This window comes from Lepisosteus platostomus, chromosome 7, assembly GCF_059453375.1.
Source record: "Lepisosteus platostomus isolate fLepPlt1 chromosome 7, fLepPlt1.hap1, whole genome shotgun sequence".
NCBI classification, from domain to species: Eukaryota; Metazoa; Chordata; class Actinopteri; order Semionotiformes; family Lepisosteidae; genus Lepisosteus; species Lepisosteus platostomus.
The window spans coordinates 13,553,667-13,568,908 of NC_142617.1; the positions used below are offsets into that span (position 1 = coordinate 13,553,667).

The following is a 15,242-nucleotide window of genomic DNA, read 5'->3' on the forward strand; positions in this document are numbered from 1 at the left end:
ACCCATATGCGTAGCGGCGAGATGGGAAAAAGGCCCGGGCTCATTAGTGCAAAGAGTTCAGGAATGCCGTATAGAAACCTATGCCCTCAGGGAGCGGATGTGGGGCGCCCTGGTGCTAGGCGGGTCTCAGGACATCTGAACGTCAATGCTGAGCCAGGACAGAGAGCAAGACCCGGAAATATATAGCCCAAGGGAAAGAGAGGGACAGGAAGGACAGCAGACTGGAAACTAGGGACAGGACAGAGAAGGAGTGCCCTCTGGCTGCAGAGGGCGTGACACCCGCAAGATCAGGAAGCCTTCGACAAATTAAAGATGAAATTCACATCTGCACCTATTCTTCAACATCTGAACCCAGACAGACAGTTTGAGGTGGAAGTCGACGTGTCTGAAGTGGGGGTAGGTGCAGTCTTGTCCCAGCGAATTGGTTATCCTCCAAAGCTTCACCCCTCAGCCTTTTTCTCCAGGAAGCTCACCCCAGCGGAGCAAAATTACGATGTCGGCAACAGGGAGCTCCTAGTCATTAAATTGGCACTGGAAGAGTGGAGGCATGTGTTGGAAAGTGCAAAATATCCCTTTCTTGTTTTTACAGATCACAAGAATATGGAATACATCCTGCAAGCCAAATGACTAAGTCCACGACAGACGCGTTGGGCGCTTTTCTTCTCCCGGTTTGATTTTACCATCTCTTACAGGCCAGGCAGCAAGAATGGGAAAGCCAACACCCTGTCCAGACTATACCTTCAATATCACCTTCCAGAGCAACAGACAATGATCATCCCAGCAGAAAAGGTGATCAGAGTGATCCTACTAGACATAGAGAAGACAATCTATGAGGCACTCCAAGACAAACGCCCCCTCCAGAAACTCTGCTGGTTAAACAATAATCCTCAGGCCAGGGCAGAGGTCTTAACAATGGGGGCACTCATCTCGGGTGACCGGATACCCTTAAGTGAAACGGACAATGGAACTCCTCCAGCGTAAGTTCTGGTAGCCGTCCTTACAGGCAGACATACTATAAAAGTCTTCATCTCCAACTGCGAACTTGGGAATCTATATATATGAACTCTATTACCGGCCTCCGGAGATCTCCAGTTTGTCTCCAAATTCTGGTGGGCCTTCTGTAGGAGACTGGGGTTTAAGACTGACTCGTCCTCAGTATGGTTACCACCCGCAGACAAATGGGTAGACTGAGCGAGTGAATCAGGATTTGGAAACCTACCTCAAGAGTCATGTCTCCACTTTCCAGGATGACCGGGTAATACATCTTCCTTGGGCTGAGTTCTCCCGTAACCTTCTAATGAAGTCAGCCACAGGCATGTCACCTTTTGAATGTCAGCATGGATTTAAACCCCCTCTTCTTCAGGTCTCTCCCCACAGCTCCAGGGTTCCGGCTGCAGGCCACACTACATGAGACCTAGAGGGAGTGTGGAGACGGTGCTGGCAAACTTGAGGAGGCCCACACAACAACAAGAGACCACTGCCAACTGTCGTTGGAGAGCCCATCCTCCACTCCAAGTTGGACAGCGGGTATGGCTCTCCACGAAACACCTTCACTTACGTGTCCCCTAAAAACAATTAGCACCCTGGTACATTGGGGCTTTCAAACTGACTAAATAGGTGAATGCTGTCACCTACCTACTCACTCTTCCTAGCTCTCTCAGCAGGAAAATCCCGACAGCATTCCACGTGTCCCTACTGAAGCCCGCACGAACACGTCTGACACCTGAGGGGTCACCTACTCCCCATCTGGAGCACTCGAAAGTACCTCACCGCCAGAGAATTCTCGGCTCCAGATGGGTACAGAATAGCCTTCAAAATGTTGTTCATTGAAGGGGGGCATGGAGCCGAAGACAGGTCCTGGGTCCCAACAAAAGAACTAATCTGCACCCCGGCTGATAAGGACTTTGCACGTGAGGTTCCCTAGAAAGCCCGGTCCAAATGTCCCCAAAGTTCACCTCTTTGGGGGGTAGGGGGATGCACTGTGATGCCCTGATGAGCCCCAATCCTGCTGCAATTACTTCAGCCAATTAAACAGTGCATTCCACATCCTTAACAAGATCAGGCCGGGCTTATCTGCTTTGTTAGCGAACCTCACTCTCTATATAAGCCCTGAGGGACCAACTGTGTGCTTTATTGGTTCTTAAAAGTCATCAAGTACACTTGCAATTTACTGTTACAATTTCTGATTGTTACAGCAAAACACAATCATGTCATCTAACAGTCTCAGACTTTCTTAAAAAAATGACAGCAAAACACATTGGTTAGAATGGATGCTTCTCAGTGCTGGCATCCTGAGTTCAATTCCGGACTTGGGGTGCTCTCAGTGTGGAGTTTGTATATTGTCATTATGATTACATGGGTTTCCTCTGGGTGCTTTGGGTTCCTTCCACAATCCAATGACATATTGTACTGGCAGATATGGCTTCTGGAAAAAGTTGCCCTGGTGTACTGTAAGTGTGTGTGTGTTTGTATCTGTATACCCTGTGATGGACTGGATGGACATCATCCAATGATGGACTGGCATCCCATCTGCATGTTACATGCTGGGATACATCTCCCCAGCATGTAACTTGTATTGGAAGAAGTGATTAGAAAATTAATTGAATATATTTCACCATGCTTGGTAGTAAACAATTTTGAAATAATTAAATCCCTGAAAATGTATCTAGTGAACATAAAAAGAAATGCTCACCATACCAATCTGCACATTAACTTATCTGGAATACTGTATGTTACGTGCTATATATTTAAGTGTGCTAACACACCTGAAATGGTAAATATTGTCCAAAATTCTGATCTTCCTTTTATAATTAATGCATACAACTGTTTTGAAACTTAAAGTAAAACTAATTTAAATTACCTTCAACACAATCTGAATAAATGGTGGTGCTCTTCAAATCCAGTACGTACTGCAATCGTGATGTTGTACTTTTAACTTAGGGTAGATTTTTTTCTACAACTGTTACTAGTGTAACAATATAATGTAATATAGCACTTTTTCTAATGGTTCATAAACTGACATTTCTATTCATTAATTTACTCATAAGATTTCATGTTTTAGAGGAGCACTGTTTTTATATATTGCTGAATTGTTTATTTTTCTGTATGGTTATTTTAAATGTGTTTAATAAATAAGACATGGGGATTTTAATAAAGGTTTCAAAGTGCTTTATTTACACAGGATACTGTCAATCAACGTTCTATCAATATTAACAAACTACAAAAAAAAATATCAAAACAAACCAGAACAGGGAGACATGACTAAAATATTAAATTCAGCTACAGGTCCGCTTCAGCTACAGTAATTCCCTTGAAACATTTAGTATGATTTACACCTGGAGTAATTGATCTCCATAAGAATCAGGTCTTTCCAAAAGACACGATCACATTGAGCTACAGTGCAGTACCTCTCCTCTATAGAAACCATGATATCCCCAATGACCAAGGAGCTGTGCCTCCCACACTCTTACATACGGTACATGAAACCACACATTCAAGAGGGCAAAGAGCAGAACTGAGCTGTAAAAGCAGCTGCTTAAGTAGTCTGTATATTGTCTTCCTGGGAGGTGAAGACAATTATTCTCATGCGAAACCAAGAAAAACTAAGGAAGGGATTAAAAGGCCTAACTCTCCCAATATTTGTTGTGAACCAACACGTCTTGCCCTGTCTCCTGACCACAGTTAAAATATTGTTGTGGTCAAGTGTTTTGGACCTTTGGGACATTGGAGTTTTACATAATAATATGCATTTTAAATTCATCCATCCAGAAGAGTCGTCTATTCAAATAAAATGAAGAAAAGCAAAATAGAAAGAAATACAGAAAGTTAGCAGTGAGTCACAGAACCAAATCAGACAATAGATTAAAGTTTAGCTTTTTAAAATAAGTCGAAGAAGACTGCAAAACAGAATAATTATTCAGTAAATAATTGTAGTGCAGGTGACAGAGCTTCCTATCAAATAAATAAATCCAGAGAAGTGGAGATAACAAAGTTGTGAACTGGGTAGAGTGCTGTGGCTGCAGACAAGGCAAAAAAGTGTATTAGGAGGGAAAGGAGTAAAGGGTGAATCCTGAATCCATGGAGTTTGATCATTGTTTGAGAATTATGGTGGAATAATTTGTAAGTAAAAAAAGTTTGTGTGTATTCAGGAAGTTACAAACACAAAACTGTGAGAATAAATGTAAATTTTACCCTCACTGTAAATATATAACAATATTATATGGGTCTTCACACTTAATACTTTACCTTTACTGTTTCTATAACATACTATTTCAGTTTTAAAGATATGCTGTGTGATCTATTTAAATGAAAAAAGAAACAAAAATCTGCTGAATTTTTAATAAGCACTTGAAAGTCTGCAAATGAAATACAAATGTTTTACTTTTTTGTTTATGTTTGAGACAAAGAAATAGAAAATCAAAATTAAATTTTGTGATTTCACAATCACTGTAACACATTTTTAGTTATAAGACTGATAGAATTGTATTCTGTACTTTGTTTTAAAATTGTGACTCTATCATAAAATTAAGGACTAAGTATATTTTACTCTCAACAGAGAAAAACCCTCACAGACTACTATAAAAGTTAATGTTTTACAGGAAATGCCTTCTGCTTTCTCATAAACATCTTAATTTGTTCCATGACCTCCTCAGTTTTTAAGGTGTATATGATGGGATTCAGCAGAGGAGGAAGGGCTGCTGACAAAGATGTGTTGAGGATTCTGGTGTCAGTGTCCACCAGTATATATATCCATACAATCAATTATGTTACCAAACATGGAATAAAAAAAATTGCCAGTAATGCTAAGTGAGCTGTGCATGTTTTAAATGCTTTCCTACTCCCCTGTGCATAGGCAATCCTTGTAAGGGCAGCTATAATGCACTCGTATGATATAGTAATGAAAGCCACTGGCAAAAAAAATGAAAGTAAAAGTATAAACACTAGCTATAGTCTTATTTGTACTATTACTGCTACAGGCTTCTTTGTACACTGCTCCATGATCACAGAAATATCTCTTAATGACAGGAACAGGTTTGGAGAATGACAAGAGTGTTATAAAAAACACTGCAACAATAAAATATGTTAAAGCTAAAACCCAGCAGAAACCAATTATATAGAACATCGTCACATTTGTGTTGATTGTGCTACTTCTCAGTGGAAAACAAATAGAGACGAGTCTTTCATAAGACATAACAACAAGGGAAAGAGATTCCAGGGCATAGAAAGAATGAAAGAAGAACAGCTGAGTTAAACATGACTCATATAACACAAATCTTGAGTCAAAAAGAAATTAATCTATACATTTTGGGATAAGAGCTGTGCTAATGCTCACATCTACTACAGATAAATTAAAAACTGCTATGTACTTTGGTGTATGAAGACACTCGGAAAACCATATAACATACATTAGAATGGAGTTGGCTATCAGGGTTCCCAGGTAAATGCTCAGCATTATTTCATTCACTAGCAGATTTGTTTAATAATGTAACTTTTTACAGATACTGTGAGATGTCAGTGACCATTTTAGTATACCTCTTCCAGTTCAACAGATTGAGTGATTTAATAATAAAAATAAAGATGGAATATAATATTATGTATTTCATATTTCTCAGAAGTTCCAAATTTCCATTTTGAAAGGCATATTATATTTTTACCTGACAGAGAGATGGTGGAGATAATCTTTCTCTGTGCTGTCTTCGTTTCAGCTTCATACCCTAAGGCATTCATTTACGTGTATGTACCAGAGTGTAGCTGTCATAACCCTGTCCTCAAGTGGTATTACTATTCCTGTTTGCATGTGTGGGTTCTCTTGTGTCACAGATAATAACTCTACATAATAGTATCATGCATATGATGATTAGGGGATCGTTTTCTGAAAGATCCCAGGGTAATAGCTTGTGGCTGTCTCCTCTTTTCCAGTCTTCCACAACCCTGTGCATATAGAACAACGTCCCATTATCAATTTGATATACACTTAATGTACACCTACAGTAGTTTACATGTGTTCCCTCGGGTTTGTCTTTCCCTTAAATTGTGAAAACGTCCTTTGTGCTGATTTTGTCAGTGTCTTGAATATTTGTATCACGTCACTTAATTGTCTTCTATTTTCAGCATTAAGATGAGATCACTTTATTGGCCTTATACTATTTCTTGTATTAGGAATTTGTCTTTTCGCATACCCCAACTTGCTCTCCATGAGACACACAGATGGGGAGAGAGCTTGGGGTCAGAACGCAGGGTCAGCCATTTACACAGTGCCCCTTTGCAGCATCAGCCACTTTTTTGTGACTTGATGACCAACATTGTACACAATATTCACACAACATATACAAATTGTGATGCCCCTGGGAGTGTGGCCATCAAACCAGACTTTTAGTAGGTGGGTCTTGAAACAAAAGAATCCCCAAAGCAGTGTTGTAATTTTATTGATGCTTGGCAGAAAATAAAGCAATACAAAGTACTAAGGAATATCCACACAAGCACGGGAAAAATGAACGCCAGCTCACGGATCACTGCAATGTCAGGAAAAAAGAGAATAAATACCTTCCCCAGGTAAGTGCTGTTTAATTACAGGCCGGCAGTATTGACAACCTACCTGACCATGCTATCCTGTTAATGGGCAGATTGGGTGACTTATTGAGAGATTGACTGTCATAAATGCAGCTGGAAACGAAACTCATTACAACAAAAAAGAGCGACATTTGGGTTCTAGACTGGGCTTGCTTGGTTAACAAGCATGGAATGAGCAGCAAGTTAGGAGTTCTTCGGACACTCACCCAGGATCTTTCTTTCGGCCCATGGCCTCTCCAATGAATTGGTGCTATACAGTATACTGCCCTGAACCTCGAGGGAATCCAGGATTCACCAGGGAACCAGCTCCTGAAAGCTGTCAAAGGGGGGGAACAGTTAGTCCCAAAGGAGTGGGTGACAAAGAGCATACGGGAGCCTCATTTTTTTCTGGGTGATATCCAGAGGAGAGTTTCACTCTGATCCTCGTCTCCAAAATGCATGAGAGAATTTGAAGATGAACTGGGGTTGAACATGCATGGAAATAATATCAGTCGGAATGCCATAAAATCTGAATACTTCCTTTGCGGACATGTGCCACCTGGAAAGTGGATGACAACCTGGGAAGAGGAACGAAATGGACAGTCTTTGAGAACAGTCCATAATTACTAAGATCACTAAGCACCCCTGAGAACATGGAAGGTCTGTGATGAAGTCCACAGTTCTGGAAGTCCAAGGGCATTAAAGATTTGGGAGAGATTACAACTGGCCTGCAGGGATTGAATCAAAGTCTAAAGTTCACACCTGGATGGCTTGTGTCTCCACTGTAGGACCTCAGACCAGATAGACATAGGGACTAATAGCTTACTAGGTAGTTGTTCAGAGGTGCGGGATCAGAGGCCAGTACTATCTACACTACTTCTTCCACAGAGAGGAAATCAACTCTGATGATGCGGGTTCTCCCAAGGAGTCATCTGAGGCATAGATTGTTGACAGTGTCAGCTTTGCCATTCTGTGACCTAGGCCTGTAGGAGTTGGTGAAGTCGAAGCTGGAGTAGAAAAAAGCCCAATGTGGCTGTCTGGGGTTCAAATGTTTGGCCTTCTTAATGTATGCCAAGTTCATATAATCGGTGAGCACTAGAAATGGATGAGCTGCTCCTTCCAGGAGATTCCTTCACTCCTCCTAAGCCAGTTTTACCATCAATAATTCCTAGTTGCTTAAGACTTAGTTTTTTCTGCGGGTGAGACCTTCCTGGAAATTAAGTGCACGAGTAAAGAGGATGAGGGACCTGAGCGTTGAGACAAGATGGCCCCCACACCTACAACTGATGCATCCACCTCTAGCTTGAAGGGCAAAGATGGGTCAGGGTGTCGTGGTGATGTAGTGCTTCAACTCCATGAAAGCTTTCTGTGCTTCTGGATTCCATTTTCCCTGACCTTTCTTGGTGAGGGCTATAATTGGGGCCAAAACTGAAATTAAATTGTACATGAATCAGTGGTAGAAATGTACAAATACAAGGAAATGCAGCAAATATTTAAGTAAAGTAAGATACTGCTGAATCTTTCTGGGGATCAATTTGCAAGCCTTGAGGGGAGATATGGAAAACTGGAACATTATCTCAGACATGTGAAACTTTGTATTTTCCAGCTTCACATAGTGTACAGGCCATGATGTTGGAGCCAGGTCAGAACCTGTTAGACATTTTGAATGTGCTTAGTGAGCGAACTGTAGAAAATCAGGATGTCCTGTATGTAAATGACTATGAATCTGTCAAAGTAAAGGGCAGAGCGGTGGCTCTGTGGCTAAGGAACTGCGCCTGTGGCTTGGAGGTTGCTGGTTTAAATCCTGCGGCCCCTGAGCAAGGCCCTTATCCCCAGCTGCTCCAGGAGCGCTGTACAATGGCTGACCCTGTGCTCTGACCCCAGGTTTCTCTTTCCTTATTTGTGTGTCTGTGTGTCTCATGGAGAGCAACTGGGGTATGCAAAAAAGACAAATTCCTAATGCAAGAAATTGTATACGGCGAATAAAGTGTTCTTATCTTATAAGTAATGTATTGCTCAGAATGTATCACTTACAAAGTCTTGGAAGGTAGCAGGAGCATTACAGAGGGAAAAGGGCATCACCAGATATTAATGTCCCGTGGGCTAAAAGATGTCTTCCACTGATCCTCTTCTCTGGAGTGAGGATATTAACACAAGGGGATATTGTGTCTTCACTGTGATTTGTTTCAAGTCCTGATAGTCAATGCGCGGTCTTATCAAGCCATCTTTCTTCTTGACAAAGAAGAACCCCTTTCCAAAGCAAGAAGATGTGGTCATAAATCTCCATTACAGTCTGTGTACTGTATATTTAGAATGTCACAAAGCCATTGAGAAAAAATGTGAGTATCAGTGTTAATTTCTTTCACCAAACTATATAAAGAAATATACTGTATTATATGTGATATGCAATTCAATTGTAAGATCACACTTAATGCTTTTTTTCTGTTTCTATAAAATAGTAATTTCTTGCAACTTACATGGATGATGATGTCTGTTTAAATAAAAAGCTAAACATCCCTTGGCCTTATAAAGTTTAACTTTTGAAAAGCATTATTCATGAAGGACAAATGTTTTATATCACTCATGTTTGAGAAAATAATATTTAAATATTTAATAATTAAAAATAATAAGATGTTGCATTTTATGCAGTACACTTTATTAAAGTGGTCACTGCATCATAAAATTGAGGATTAAGTATCTTTAAGTCTGTAAAGAAAAAAACACTCACTCTTCTAGAATAATTAGAATACTAATAATTTACTGGAGAAGCCTTTCACTTTCTGATGAACCTTTAATTTCCTCCATTGCCTCCTCAGTTTTTAAGGTATATATGATGGAATTTAACAAAGGAGGGAGGATCACAGACAAAGATGTGCTAGAGGATTCTGCTGTAAGTGTCCACCAGAACATTTGACCATCTAATCATATATGTTACTAAAATAGGTATAGAATTCATGGCCACTAAGACTAAGTGAGTCGTGCATGTTTTAAATGCTTTCCACCTTCCCTGGGCAGATGAAATCCTTAAAAAGAGCAGCTATAATGCACATGTACAGTATGATAAACTAATCAAAGCTAGTAGTACAAAAAAGTAAGAAACAATATGCTGTAAACTATGGCTATGGTCCAGTTTGAAGTGTAGCTGCTGCAGGCCTCTTTGAACACTGGTCCATGATCACAGAAATAACTCTTAATGACAGGAACAGGTTGACAGAATGACAAGCGTGCTATAAAACCTATTGACATAAAAGGGACTATGGATGCTAATACCCAGCAAAAACCAATTATAAAAAACATCCTGGTGTTTGTGTTGATTGTGCTGCTTCTCAGTGGAAAACAAATAGAGATGAGTCTTTCATAACCCATAACAACAAGGGCAAGAGATTCCAAAGCATAGAAATAATGGAAAAAAAATATTTGAGTTAAACATGTCTCATATAAGACAAAACTTGAGTGAAAAAGGAAACAATCTACAGTATACATTTTGGAATAAGGGCTGTGCTAACACTTACATCTATAACAGATAAATTAAAAACTGCTATGAACTTTGGTGTATGGAGACGCTCTGAAAGCCATATAATGCAAATTAGGATGAAGTTGGCTGCCAGGGTTCCCATGTAAACAAAAGCCAGGAATATGAAATAATATTCACTGTTCTGCAAATTCTGAAAACCAGTAATCAGAAAACCCACAGGTCTGGCAAAGGTGGAGTTTTTCTCCATTGCTATCAACGTTTGAAGGAGTGCTTCAGTAGCCCACTTTGCACCTTTTTTTTGAAATCCTAAAATTAAAAAGGGAATGAAAACGTAAAGATATGTCAGTACTCTAGCATTAACAACGATATTAGTAAGATAGAAACAATCTACACACATGCCTTGTTTCAGTTTTATTTGCCCTTTATATGGTGTATACCATTACAGAGTTGAGGTATTATAAGTGACCATATCACCCTCTATATCTCTGAATTTGTCATTTGGCATTTTTAAATAAGAGTTAAGAAAACTTTTCTATTTGAAACACAAATAAGATTCAATAGCTAAACTCTGTTGTAAATCTCTTTAAAAGTGCTACGGTAATGTGATAAAATCTTCATTCAAATAAGATATAAGATTAAGAATATAAGATAAGAATAAGATTAAAATAAGATAAATATAATAGTATTCATTATTATAAGAGTATAAAATGAATATCAATGTATGTTGTATTTGCTTTTATTCCTTGATGTAATCTCAGTGATATCAGATTAACATTTTGTAAGGCATGTGATATGTTTTACCTGACAGAGAGATGATGGCGGAATTCAGTCTACGTGCTGGCTCAGTATCAACATCCTTCCGTAAGCCATCCTCTTATGTACCAGAGTGCAGCTGTCATCACCTTGTCCTCAAGTGGTAAGGCAATTCCTGTGTGCATGTGAGGGTGCACTTGTGTCACTAACAAAGCTGCAAAAAAAAATGTATGAGCCCTTGCATTCCCATTCTGTTGTGTATTCTGCCAAGATAATTAATAGGGGACTACTACTGTTTTTACTCTACGTTTACAATGAAAAAATACTTAAGTTCAAGAAGATTGATTGCTGTGTGAAATAATGACTTTGTTAAGATTGTTGTGATATCAGTTTTACAAGTGCATTTAAATCACATTATGCTTTCTATAGCATTGAGAATATTTGCTTTTATTTTTCTTTGTTCTTTCTTAATGTTGAATTATTAACAGAGCATTTCATGTAAAAAACTATTGTTTTACTGTATATACATGTAGGTATGTTTTTCGTAAAATGGACTGTATAGATTTTGGATATTCATTAGCATTTTGATTGATTGAATGTGATACACTGTAGTAACATAGGCTAATGCTTTAGGTCAAAATCACCTTACTACTAAGATTGTTCATTTGGCACAGGTAATGAGGTAATATAGCCTTTTTTATTTTCAAGCTACTGTTACTGAAAATTAAGAAAGAAAACACAGAACTGAACACTTTACAGTTAGCCACTAGAATGTTGAAGGTTGGATTATATTTACAAAGTGTTTTTATATTAACACTCTTTTATAGAGTACAATGTTTAATAATAATGATAGTTTTATCCACTGTGACATACTGTACCACCATGAAACAGCAGATGCAGAGATCCAGGGAGTGAGAAATATTTCAGGACTTCCATCAATACAGGACTAATTAGTCTGAAGTGCACAATTTGGAAATAAAAAAAATCCCATGATGGATCTACTGTCTATATTACGGCAGAGATCCTGTCCATACATTTTATGCACTAGTAATTTTATGCAGTAGTTTAGCGGAAATGTTAAATAAAAGGCAGATACAGTATACAGATGCAGCCATTCAAAATGCATGGTACAAACCCATACTGCGGGCATCTATGCGTGTGCCACCACACCCTACCGCGGTACGTGATTGGCTGGCCAAAATGACCGACAGGGGCACTCGTGGTGCATTGGTTGGTAGTGAAAAGATTTAATCATTTAATCTCTTTACTGTGCACATTTTAGTCTGCTTAGTATTTAATATTTATGTGGAATTTTACCACTAAAGGGAAATTTTAGTAGCTGAGCATAAAAAGAATAGGCATATTCTCTCTAGCCATAACTTTTAACTAGCCATTAAGGGTCACCTATGAAGACTTCTCCAAAGGAACTAGCCTTGCACCAGCTCCGCCCAGAGGTTTTAGGGTTTGTGCCCCTCGGGGGCAAGGGATTCAGTAGTGTCAGGAAAGCATCCTTTGTGTCCTTCACAAGGTAACTCCTGTGCTTTGCTACTTGAGCTGCAACAAAGGGTTCCCAGGATGAACCCCCTTCAAGGTACTGTAGAGTGCCTCAGCGTAAACTGACAGTGTATTTATTTGAGATGTCATAAAGTCTTTGGACAAAAAGCGTAGATTGTTCTTTTATAATGAAATCTAGAAATATATCATGTGGTCTGTACAATTCAAACTGAAGATCACACTTAGCCAAATACTGTACTTTTCTGTTTCACTATGCATTATTTAAATACTGTATTAGGAGGATCAGATACTGTATATCTAAAGAAATTCAGGTAACAAACATCTTGTAACACAATTGAAGAAGGCTCCACAGATAAAATGTTGTGTTTCCTTTCTTCTGTTTTCAGCATGGAATAAACCTTTACTTGTTCCTATACAGTCTACACATGCTGATGCAGCTACCTACAGTACTTGAGCTATCTTGTACAGTAACTACATTTAATTAAATTTTTACTTCTGAAAAGCAATAGTAGGTCTGAAAAGGGAAGATAAATATATCAATTTTGTTTAGGGAATATCATATTTCACTCTGTTTTACTACAGAGTATTTACTGCATCATAAAACTGAACATGTGTTATTATTTACAGATAAAAAATTCCAGTTCCCTACTAAAAGTTAATTGGATACTCTGGAGAGTTTCACAGTAATGGTGGATGGCTTCCTCATTCAGGCATCAGCCCTAGTCTGGACATTGGGAGTCATATTTGAGACCCATGTAAAAAAATGGATGAAACCCCTTTTTTCATCTTAAACATTTCACCTGAATTAGGGAATTTCTATCAATGTCCAATGCTGGGTTGCTGATTCATGCATTTATAACAAAGCTTATAACAAACCTTAATTTCTGCAACTCTATAGACTCCATAACACACTCCTTAGTAAGTTACAACATTTCCAAAACTTTGCAGCTAGACTTCTAATTCAATAATAAAAAAAACACCGGCAGCATACTGTCATACTTATACTTTAAGATCTGTTCATTGGTTCCTTATAAAGTCACATATTCAATATAAGATCCTATTATTAACTTATAAGGCTCTGAATATTCTGGATCCATTAGCATTTGTGAACTCCTTCTTGTATACACTCCATCCCATTAGCTCCCTTCAGTTATGGCAGTTCCTTTGCTGTTTGTAGCTAGGATTTAATGTCGGACAACTGTTGATGGTGTTTTTCTGTTGCTACTCCATTTTTATCATATTTTGCATCTCTTAAAGAGACAGGTTCTTTGAATGTTTTGAAATTAAACTGAAAACATACCTTTTTACTGGGACCGATGTCTGATAGTCTCACGAGTCATCTCATATGCTCTTATTTTACTTATTTTTTAATGTAATTTACAGCATCCTTGGGATTGGAAAGGTGATAAAAGTTTATCATTAGTATTAGTTTTATTATCAATAATATACATATACTGTACATATACAAACAGATATACATATACATATTAATGATTTACTGGAAACATCTTCCTTTGTCTTATGTGCTTCTTAATTTGCTCCATTACCTCCTCAGTTTTTAAGGTGTATATGATGGGATTCAGAAGAGGAGGCAGGGTTGCTGACAAAGATGTGTTGAGGATTCTGGTTTCAATGTCCACCAGCACATTTGACCATGAAATCAAATATGTTACTAAAAGAGGTATAAAAAATATAACCACTAAGGCTAAGTGAGCCGTGCATGTTTTAAATGCTTTCCACTTCCCCTGTGCAGATGAAATCCTGGAAAGAGCAGCTATAATGCACATGTATGATATGCTAATGATCGACAATGGCAGAATATAGAAAGTAACAGTATAAACACTGGCTATAGCCCTATTTGCACTGTTGTCACTACAGGACTCTTTGAACACTGGACCATGATCACAGTGTTATAAAAAACACTGATATAACATTACTTGTAAACATCAATACCCAGCAGAAACCAATTATAAGTAACATCCTGCTGTTTGTGTTCATTGTGCTGCTTCTCAGTGGAAAACAAATAGAGATGAGTCTTTCATAAGCCATAATAACAAGGGAGAAAGATTCCATGCTATGCAGACAATGAACAAAGAACATTTGAGTTAAACATATCTCATATAACACAAATCTTGAGTCAAAAAGAAAATGATCTATACATTTTGGAATAAGAGCTGTGCTAATGCCCACGTCTACTAAAGACAAATTAAAAACTGCTACGTACTTTGGTGTATGAAGACACTCTGAAAGCCATATAATGGACATTAGGAAGAAATTGGCTGCCAGAGTTGCCAGGTAAACGAAAGCCAGGAATATAAAATAATAGCCACTGTGCTGCAGATTCTGAAATCCCACAATCAGAAAACCATCAGGTTTAGAATATGTGGTGTTCCTTTCCATTGCAGACAGCTGTGGAAAGAGTGCTTCAGTTTTCCCCTTTTCACTTTTTCTCCGACCTAAAATTAAAAAGGCAATGAAAATGAAAGATGACAGTACTGTAGAATTGATAATGCTATTAGTAAAATAATCTGCACATATTTCCTGTATTTCCTGTTTCATCTGCCAGTTATATAGTTTTATAGTTTTTTTTAATTTTTCTGTACGAAACACAAGATTTACTACGTAAGCTCTATTGCTAATTTCTTTAAATGTGCTTGCTCTGTTACATACCTGACAGAAAGATGATGATGAAATTCGTTCTCTGTGTTGCCTCAATATCAGCATCCTACCCTAAATCATCCTTTTATGTACCAGAGTGTAGCTGTCATCACCCTGTCCTCAAGTGGTGTGACAATTCCTGTGTGCATGTGTGGGAACTCTTTTGTCACTGAGAAAGAGCTGCAAAATAATACAATGTAGAGTATGTAATCAGGAAACTAGACTCTGAGCCCTTCCTTTCCAGTCTATTGAAAATTATTCCAAGAAAACTAATTAGGGGAATACTTCAGTT

General features: G+C 38.4%; 3 pseudogenes; all 3 read right to left on the reverse strand.

Moving 5' to 3' along the window:
• Positions 1 to 4,584: 4,584 nt before the first annotated feature.
• On the reverse strand, positions 4,585 to 5,452 carry LOC148658284 (olfactory receptor 2AT4-like; annotated as a pseudogene).
• A 4,172-nt stretch (positions 5,453 to 9,624) lies between these two features.
• Positions 9,625 to 10,271, reverse strand: LOC148658285 (olfactory receptor 1E1-like; annotated as a pseudogene).
• A 3,508-nt stretch (positions 10,272 to 13,779) lies between these two features.
• On the reverse strand, positions 13,780 to 14,692 carry LOC148658286 (olfactory receptor 1F1-like; annotated as a pseudogene).
• Positions 14,693 to 15,242: the final 550 nt, after the last annotated feature.